This window comes from Takifugu flavidus, chromosome 19 (assembly GCF_003711565.1).
Source record: "Takifugu flavidus isolate HTHZ2018 chromosome 19, ASM371156v2, whole genome shotgun sequence".
Taxonomy (NCBI): domain Eukaryota; kingdom Metazoa; phylum Chordata; class Actinopteri; order Tetraodontiformes; family Tetraodontidae; genus Takifugu; species Takifugu flavidus.
In genome coordinates, this window is record NC_079538.1 from 11,895,632 (window position 1) to 11,904,366 (window position 8,735).

Consider the following 8,735-nt stretch of genomic DNA (forward strand, 5'->3'; position numbering starts at 1 on the left):
TCTTAGGACAGCTGCTGAGTAAACACTTTTAAAATTGAAGGTGAGGAAGCCGGAACATAAAAAATGCATCAGCCGCGTGCGTGCGGAACACTGCATCATCCCTGAACACACTGCGGCTCCCCGTCCAGGCGCCGGCGCGGTCGTTCTGGCGGCCGTGCATCACGTTTATGATCGGCAGAGTTTTGCATGCGGAACATATTTACGGTGGGAATGACCTTGGGTCCCTGAGGGGAGACCACCTGCAGAGCATTGGTGCGTTCGGCGCAGCAGAATTCCTCCTCCACGGGTAGAATCGGCTCTGCTCCTATTGATCCTGAACCAAAGCCCCCCCCCCCCTGACTGATGAGGCCCTCCATACATCAAAACCAGCCAGTCACAGCCCCCCAGCAGGACAAAACCGGCGCTCAGCCGTGTGATGGCGCCGTGCTTTTCAACCTTCGGATCCTCGGATGTCAGTCAAACTCTGTTTAATGAACTGTTTGTTGCTATAAATGCTCTTTTTTATTGAAGGATGCTCTTTTTTATTCTTGCACTGCAAATCCCAGAATGCATCAGTGTGTATTAGACATGGCTGATGCTGCTTTAATCACAGAATCTAAATCAACCCCCTTTTTTTCTCTTTTTTTCCAGCTGCCTGGCTGCTGAATTCCGGACCTTCTCCGGCAGTGCGGAACACTCGACTGCGGTTTATCCTCATCGACCTTCAGACACCGACAGCCATCCGTGGAGGCGGTCCGGAGGGTCTGATTGGAGAGGAGCGGGTGATCAGATGGAGGGATGCAGGTGGGTTTAGAGATCGGAGGGATGAGGGGATGAGGGGATGAGGAGGAGCTGGGATGGGATGAAGAGGGAGACGCGGACGTCAGAAGCTGCTTGTGCCCGTCGAGTGTGCGAGACAGAGCAGCTTTAAACACATTTAACAGAATCCCCATCTTATTTTTCTGCTTTACATGGAAACGTGGCCTGAAGGCAGCAGATTACCTTTAAATTCTGGCTTTTAATCCCAAACTTTCCAGCCTGGAGCGTCAACAGTTTCTGCTAAGATGACCTCTGACCCTCTGAGACCAGGACTGAGATTTGTCTTCCCAGCAGACTTTCAGCTGACACGCCAGTTCTCCGCTGATCCATGGCCGTCACATCTTTGGGCTGTTTTGACAATGTGTGTGTGTGTGTGTGTGTGTTGGGGGGGAATATTGTTTTGTGTGCAGGGGTGTGAGGGCGGGGGGTCAGTGAGGCTGGGAGGATTTATCACTGCATGCAGGGGTATTGATTTTTAACCCCGGAGTGGTATTGGCTCTATAGGAGGCTCTAATCCCTCTGCTGACACACACACACACACACACACACACACACACACACACACACACACACACACCACACACACACACACACGCACGCACACACACACACACACACACACACAACCAGCCTTGTGGAACATTGATTACACTGTAATAACATGTAAGAACTTTGTTTTGTACACCGGTGAGGTCACATATGTGCACTATTTCTTTACTTTATTTAGAATGAATCTTGTCTTTCCGAGGACCCGTCCCCGTCCCTCCTGGTCCCACAAGGGGGGGCGGTGGGTCCAAACGCCCCATTTGCTCCCAGAAGCTTTGCGCTACCGGCAACAGTGGAGGCGCCATCCCACCGCTCGTGAGCCGAGGGGGGGAACAAAAGAGCGCGAGGGGGAGAAAAGTGGATTTTCCTTCCAGTAAACGGACCCTGGAGCCGGGCCAGCGCTGAACAAAGGTTCTGAATGAACTCCTTCATCGCTGGTCTGAGCAGAAACATGTGTGCGCTTTTTACAAGAAATGATTATTTTATGGGTGATGGAGAACATGGTGCAGTTTAAAGCTGAAGGAGCCCCTCCAGCACGTTGCTTTACGCTCACAGAACCGCTCCAACCGCAATAAACCTGATTCAGAGTCACGTTTGTTGGTTTTAAAAGAACAAATATTGGATTTTTCTGTGTTTGGCTGCTTAGGAGAGAAGTTTAAAGGAAGGTTTGTGTCTGAAATAAAGTCTGGATGCAGGATCCAGAAAATATCACTGCCCTCTGAATTAGATTAAAAAAGGGCAGCGATGGTTTGTGCCAACTTTTAATAGAAAAAAGCAAATCAGAATTAAGTTAAAGTAGAGAAACGGAGGAGGAGAAATAAAAAAATATTTTATAATCATCACTTGCTTTACCGCTCGTCCCTGTAGGGGGCGCCAGATACCACAGGTGTCGTATTTATTCCTTTTATGGAAAGAAAATAAAATCTTTCTCATCCTCAGCTGTTTGGATCAGAACGTGAGGACAAATATAGATAATTAGATTGTTCTTGTTGCCATGGCGAAGATGTTGGAGGCCCTCGGAAGCAGAACCTCCGTGTTCCTCAGCCGCCATCTCTCCATCCTGTAATCGCCACCACCTGTTATCTGACTGCCTCCACCTGTTGCTAGTCTAATGAGACGGTTGCCGGGTGACAGCATCGATTACGTCTCACTGAGCTCACCGCGGCGTCCCATCCCTCCCTCCCTCCCCGCTTTGTCGTGGTCATTTAGGCGACCTGCCTCGCCCACCAGCGGCGACCCCAAAGGTCAAAGCCATCAATATTTTCATTTTTCATGTCCAATAAAATTGTCATGCGTTAAGCGGCTGAATGGACGACGAACCGTGACCTCCATCTACTGTCAGAACGGGGCCCACCGCATCTCATTTAACCCGTCTGATCTAGTCAAGGCTGCGCCGTCGCTGATTCAGGGGAGTCAACACGGACCACGTTTGATCGCAGGAGGATGAAAAAGCTGCGTTTGGGCTCTTTTTTGGATCAAATTTAAAATCAATTGGTTTTTTTTTTTAAAAATGCGTCAAATGAGATGACAGTTAAACACATGAAGTGGTCTCACAGAGGGGTCAAAGGTCGGCTGAAGGGCCATAATGAAGGAGAAAGACGGCCCAATTATGGTCCCTTAATATAAATATCGACAGCAGCCGTAGCTGAAGCCTTTGGGCCGCCGACCAAAGCCTCGTTAACTCACATGTCAGATGAAATTAGCCTGGTATCGCCCGCCCGTCGAGGTGACGGCAGGGATCCTGGGCCAAACAGGCGCCGAGGCCCCGCTAGCACCCACTAGTGTGTGTGTGTGTGTGTGATATAATGGCCATAATCCAGAATGACACTTAAAAAAGAACACAGTGGCTTCATTAGTGAGCTGACGGTCCAGCCTGCCGGGTGTTAATGGTGAGCCGTGACTGGTTTGGCAGAGGAAGAAGAACTTTAATAACTGTCTCTCTTAGGGACGACTGTTGCCAGGGACACCAAACTAAAGACGCATACAAAAGGACTGATGGCGTCCTGTTGAGCCGCTTACCTACGGCTGGTTATTTCTGTTAGTTTTGTTGCTGTTTGCGTTGACCAGAACCACAGGAAGAAAACCGAAGCCCTAAAAACCAGAAGGCTAACTCCATTTCTGACTGTTGCTCTGACTGGCTGCTGCTGTTCCACAGCCAGAAATCCCGAAATAGCCACAGTAAAACGAGGCTTTCAGTGAGTTAATTACAGCCGCCGCTACAGTCAGGTCGGTCAGCTCTGTTTTCTTCTGTAAACAAATTCTACAAATTCCGGCTACCAAAGGAGGAAAAAATCATGTCTTTTCCCTGAATGGAACCAGAAAGTTGCTTGTTTTTGGTTTGTGAAGCAGTCAGACGGCAAAAATGCTGCATTTGTTTACACTGAGGCGATTTTTCTGTATTTTTTTGGGACTGTCACATGATAAAGAAGCAGCCTCTGAAACTGGGGCTGGACTCTGTAAAGGGGAGAACTGGCCAAGACACCCAACAGCACCATTATGTTATCAAATCTGGGCTGGTGGAGGTTCACCTGCACAGGGGTCCGAGGGTCTTGTTGTCACAGGTGCAGTAATTCATCCCGGCCTGTAGAGGGAGCCCAAACAACTGCTGAGCTTTTACTGTGGTTCATCTTCCGGCAGGACCACCAACTGCATCGATCCGAACATCAAGAAAACCCTGAGCCCACCGCTGCGGGACGTCTGAGGTGGTGGAAGCTAACCGGGAGACCTGGCTCCATCCAGGACTCTCCTCGGCTGGAGAGGAGCCTACATCCATCACGGGAGGACCTCGCCCCTCCCACTCTTACGCCCACGGTAGAAGCGCTATCGCAGATCGTTCATCCCGCTGTCAGACATTCTTTATATATTTCACTGTTAGAAAACCCAACAGGACAGTAGATAAATTTACAAAGAAAATATGTAAATGGTTTCACAGTGAATGCCAAGGCTGAACTGTTAATTCTACAAAAAAAATCTATCAATTTCATGGATCATTGTTGTATATAAATAGATCATTTCCTGTACTTTTTACATGTAACTACTTATTATGCGTCAATAAATTGTAAAATTAACATGGAACTATCAGGCAAAAAACGATTTAAACTGGTAGAACAACAGTAAAACTTTGCATGTTAAATGGAGCTGTTCTGTATATCATACATACAAGCTACTCATTATATGCAGTAGTTGTATGTTTTAATAATCAGTTTAAAATGATTAGAACTACACCAAAAAAATGCAAAAACACATCATGATAAAAGACAAGAGAATATCACTTTTAGGACATTTATTGAACAGCCATTGTGATTAGTTGCAAACAATTAGATTCACTTTTTCAAAATATAGAGCATGCAAAGAGGTTGGGGTCCAGGGTTGTGTTGCTGGTTTCTTCCTGCAGTGGCGTGGAGGAGCCGCTCATCAGCCACGGCTGGCACCGCAGGCAGACCCACCTGCGGGCTCGCTTCAATCTACCGTGCCATTTAAGGACACAACTCCTGCGTGTTGTGGCTTTGATGCTTTGTTCTGCCTGTTTCCCTTGCATCTTCCCTGCTTGTTCGAGGTCTCCATGTCGTCTGCTGGACCTGCGAACGTTCACCGGTCCTGCGGACGGCACGGGGACCTCCACCGTGCCGGGAAGACACCAGGGACACAAAGGCAGGAATCTCAGGAGTCCGATTCTGCACGTTGACAGGGCTTGGCCTTCTCCCCAACTCCAAAGAATGGACCAGTTCCTCAGGAAACTTACTCCATGGAATTTCAAAGTTGTCATCCCACTGTGTCAAGTCCTGGGCTACTGGAGGAGGTTGGTGATGAACTTTGCGGTGAAACGGTGTGCAATGACAGCGAATGGGTAGACGAAGCTTCCAAAGATGATGGTGAGCTTTACTCAGGAGTTAGGTCTTTAAATGACAAAAATAAATAAGATTACGATTCACACCGTGCAATATTACCCAACATCCATATTTGCTTGTGAATTTGGATACTTGTGTGGTGTTTTACATCCATTTCTGTTTCCAAACAGAAAGAACCTTTCTGGCTTGTACAGGTTTTAATGCTTTTATCAAATCAGCCTCCGTCACGAAGCGTAGATCATCATAGGTCTCGACTCCAATAGACTCCAAGTGGTCTTTCAGGATGTTTCTGTCGACTGCTGGAAGTTCTGGTAAGACTCATATTTGTACTAAAGAAATGTAACCAACAGACCAGAAAAATATGCAGTGCATAAAGTTAACAGAGCAGAAAAAGGCATCAGGTTACACATAAAGTCAAACTATTTACACTGAGAAGTGAGCTTTAACTGAACTTTATTTTGCCACAATACTGGGTTTTAATGGAATGACCTGGTAGCCACCAAGAATGTAAGATACCAAAGGATAGAAATCAGGCAGGTCGTTAATGTTGATCCAGCGTAACCCAAGACTGTCCTTTGTCACAGAATACAGATGGTATTCCGAAAGGAAGATGCCTTTGGAGATATCCATCAAAACATACACAGATGTGTCATTTTGAATCAAGATGAGCAAAAGCTTGCCAAACTCCATACAATCATCATTTCTGTACACAGGAAACTGTCCTTTTTTATATGCAGTGCCTTTGTACTCAATGTCTGTGGTAACTGTGGTTTTGATTCCTGGAAAGGTTAACACCTTGACTGCATGCTTAATAGTCTTACTGTATAGGTTTGGATAAAATGGACAGCTGTCCTTCACTTTCAGCAGTTTATTGCATTCCTGCCCAGCCAAAAGATAAGACTGATACATCTGATGATGCTCTGACAATGTTTGACAAATGTTTCTGAAGTTTTTTTGCACATCTTTTAAAATAACTGTTTTCTTCTTTCAAACCTTAGTGTCCATAACCTAATTAATGGACCAAATTTCAACAACAGTGCTGAATAGTGGCGCAAATAGTGGTGCTTGGGTTTTAGTTGAATTTCAGGAAACAACATCTTTCTCATCTCCAAATATTCTTGGAGCAAAATGTCAAGATATGCTAAGAATATTCTGAGCTCAAATAAGATCCACAATATCTTTTAGTTGGAGAGCCAACTGCCATACTTCATCCTCATGGTTTTGCACTTTGTCACCAATCAAAACTGGTAGTAACCTCAAAAAGTCCCAGTTTTGAATGGCTTGTCCTGATAACTTGTCCCCATCAGGTTTGACAGCACATGGCTTTGTGAGTGCTTCAGATCCTTTGTATTTAAACTGTTTGATGCGTCTGTTTAAGAGTGAGTATGTGAACCATTGTTTCATTTTTATAATGTGCTTCAAGTACAGTGCTAGATCATATGACAACACTCCTTCAAAAAGGTCATGACCTAACATGGTGGGAGACCAGGCTGGGATACGTGAAAAGACTCAAGGGAATTAAAGATAGAGTTTACCTTTATTCCTCTGACGTCTTGGATGTTTCCAGCCTGGAGATCAGCAATAGCTGTGTCACACGTCTCTCGGGTGCGTGGAGGACCACAGGCATTCAGCTCAGCCTCAAACTCACTTCTTGTGATCTCACAGTACCGACAGAAATATCGAGAGCGACTGAAGTTCTCTGTAAACCCACCTATGCAATGGGAACCCAAGTTATCCCCAGCAATGCAGTAAAGACCTGCTTTTACAGTTTCTCCATCTACATTTATTCCATTTGTCTCCAATGATTTCAGGTCTGCTAACAACTCAGAGAAAACACTGGCTATTCCAAAATGCTTAAAGTCATTCTCAACACACAACAATACTAAAAACATATTATCAGATGAATGGGTAAATTTGCTAATGAAAGATAGACTGCAAGGACTTTGTGTGTCTTTTTAGCAGAGCCTAGCGGATTCACAACTTCAAATGAATCTTGGTATAAAATGAGCTTTTAGGGTTTTCATTAAAGAACTGGTTACATTTGAAATTTTGACCATCATATAAATCTGTAAAAACCTCTGCATCGGGATCTCCAAACTGTTGCGACTGTACATTCCTCCATAAATTTGACTGTAAAAAGTTCTTCAGAGTTTCTGCCAGTGGTATGTAGGAAGCAAATTTTGGTTTCATATTTTCATCCATTCCCAATGCCACTTCTTGGGGCTCTGTGTATTTAAAAAGTTTTGTGAATTTCTGGTGTACACTGTTCTTAATTGTCCCTGATGACATGCAGAGAACAAATCTGACTCTTTAATGCAGTCACAGATTTTAGTGATTGCTTCATCTGAAAATGGCGGACAAACAATGAAACCGCACATTTTAAATCCGCAACAACAGGAACAGCTTGTGGCTCAAGCATATTGTGCACACGGTAAAAATGGCCCTTGAAAGCCGAGTAAGCTTTTATTACAGTTGGCGCCAACAAAAGACAGCGTGGCTCATTCCTATGCACTCTGCAATGTTGCACATAGCATCGTAACGTAACCAATTTCTTTTTACAAAAGACACAGGTGATCATTTTTAAAATTTCAAGTGTTTGTCTGTCTCTTTCTGCTTAATAATTACGAACTGATGTACTTTTTGAAATATGGAGAATTGCTAACTTACGCCATTTGCTATTAGCACACATTTTTGCTAGGTCTCCCAAAGAAAGTGAGAAAACTTACCGTGCAAACTTTAGACTTTCCAATTGCGTCACTACAGACCCTGCAAAACTTATATGTAGTGTGTCGATTTTTTGTAAAATCTTTTGAAATGAAAAAGTTCTGCGATTTCTGCTCTGTTCCGACCCGTTCGCGAGTGGTGTCAGTTGTGTCCGTCAACGAGGAGCTCGCGCCTTTCCACGTCTTTCCATCATTATCCAATCAGAGACGAGCTTAACCCGCGCAATTTTAAACTCAAAAATATAAGTATCAGAAGGAGGCGGCTTTATTGCCCAGGTATCAGCCTCTGGAGAGAGGCGCTGTTAGGTCGATTAGCCAGTGATGACGATGAACGGCCAGTACCAGTACTGGCTTTCTATTTGAATTATTATTTAAATAAATATTATTATATAAATAATAATAATAATTATTATTGTTGTTATTGTTGCTATTATTATTATTATTATTAACATCAATAATAATAATGGGCTGTAATGCATTAAAATTTAAAGACAAAAAATATATAAAGATTGAACAGTACAATAGGCTCCTAAAAACAATGTCATTATAAGTTTATATTTTTTTAAAATATAAATAGATAGGCAGTAAACGGTTTCACGTTACAATGAAATTTTGTGTGAAATCACATTTGGTTGACCTCAATTAACATGATTTCATCAATGTTAAAAGGAATAATTTTGGTAAAAGGACAAACTTGTGAAGGGAATAACATAGTTTTTGTATATATTTTTTTTTTAAAAAAGACTAAAACAATAGTTTTTGCAATATTTGCATGTCAATTTATCAAAGTTGCTTTGTTATGAGTATTGCAGTATTTCCC

General features: G+C 43.8%; 2 long non-coding RNA genes across 2 annotated transcripts; one reads left to right on the forward strand and one right to left on the reverse strand.

Moving 5' to 3' along the window:
* Positions 1 to 254: 254 nt before the first annotated feature.
* On the forward strand, positions 255 to 4,412 carry LOC130516488 (uncharacterized). Its single transcript, XR_008947499.1, has 2 exons — positions 255 to 783; positions 1,526 to 4,412. It is a non-coding gene; the product is annotated as an uncharacterized LOC130516488 (long non-coding RNA).
* A 694-nt stretch (positions 4,413 to 5,106) lies between these two features.
* LOC130516487 (uncharacterized) lies at positions 5,107 to 8,239 on the reverse strand. The gene is made up of 3 exons (XR_008947498.1): positions 7,919 to 8,239; positions 6,728 to 6,903; positions 5,107 to 5,240 (listed from the first exon to the last, which is right to left on the reverse strand). It is a non-coding gene; the product is annotated as an uncharacterized LOC130516487 (long non-coding RNA).
* Positions 8,240 to 8,735: the final 496 nt, after the last annotated feature.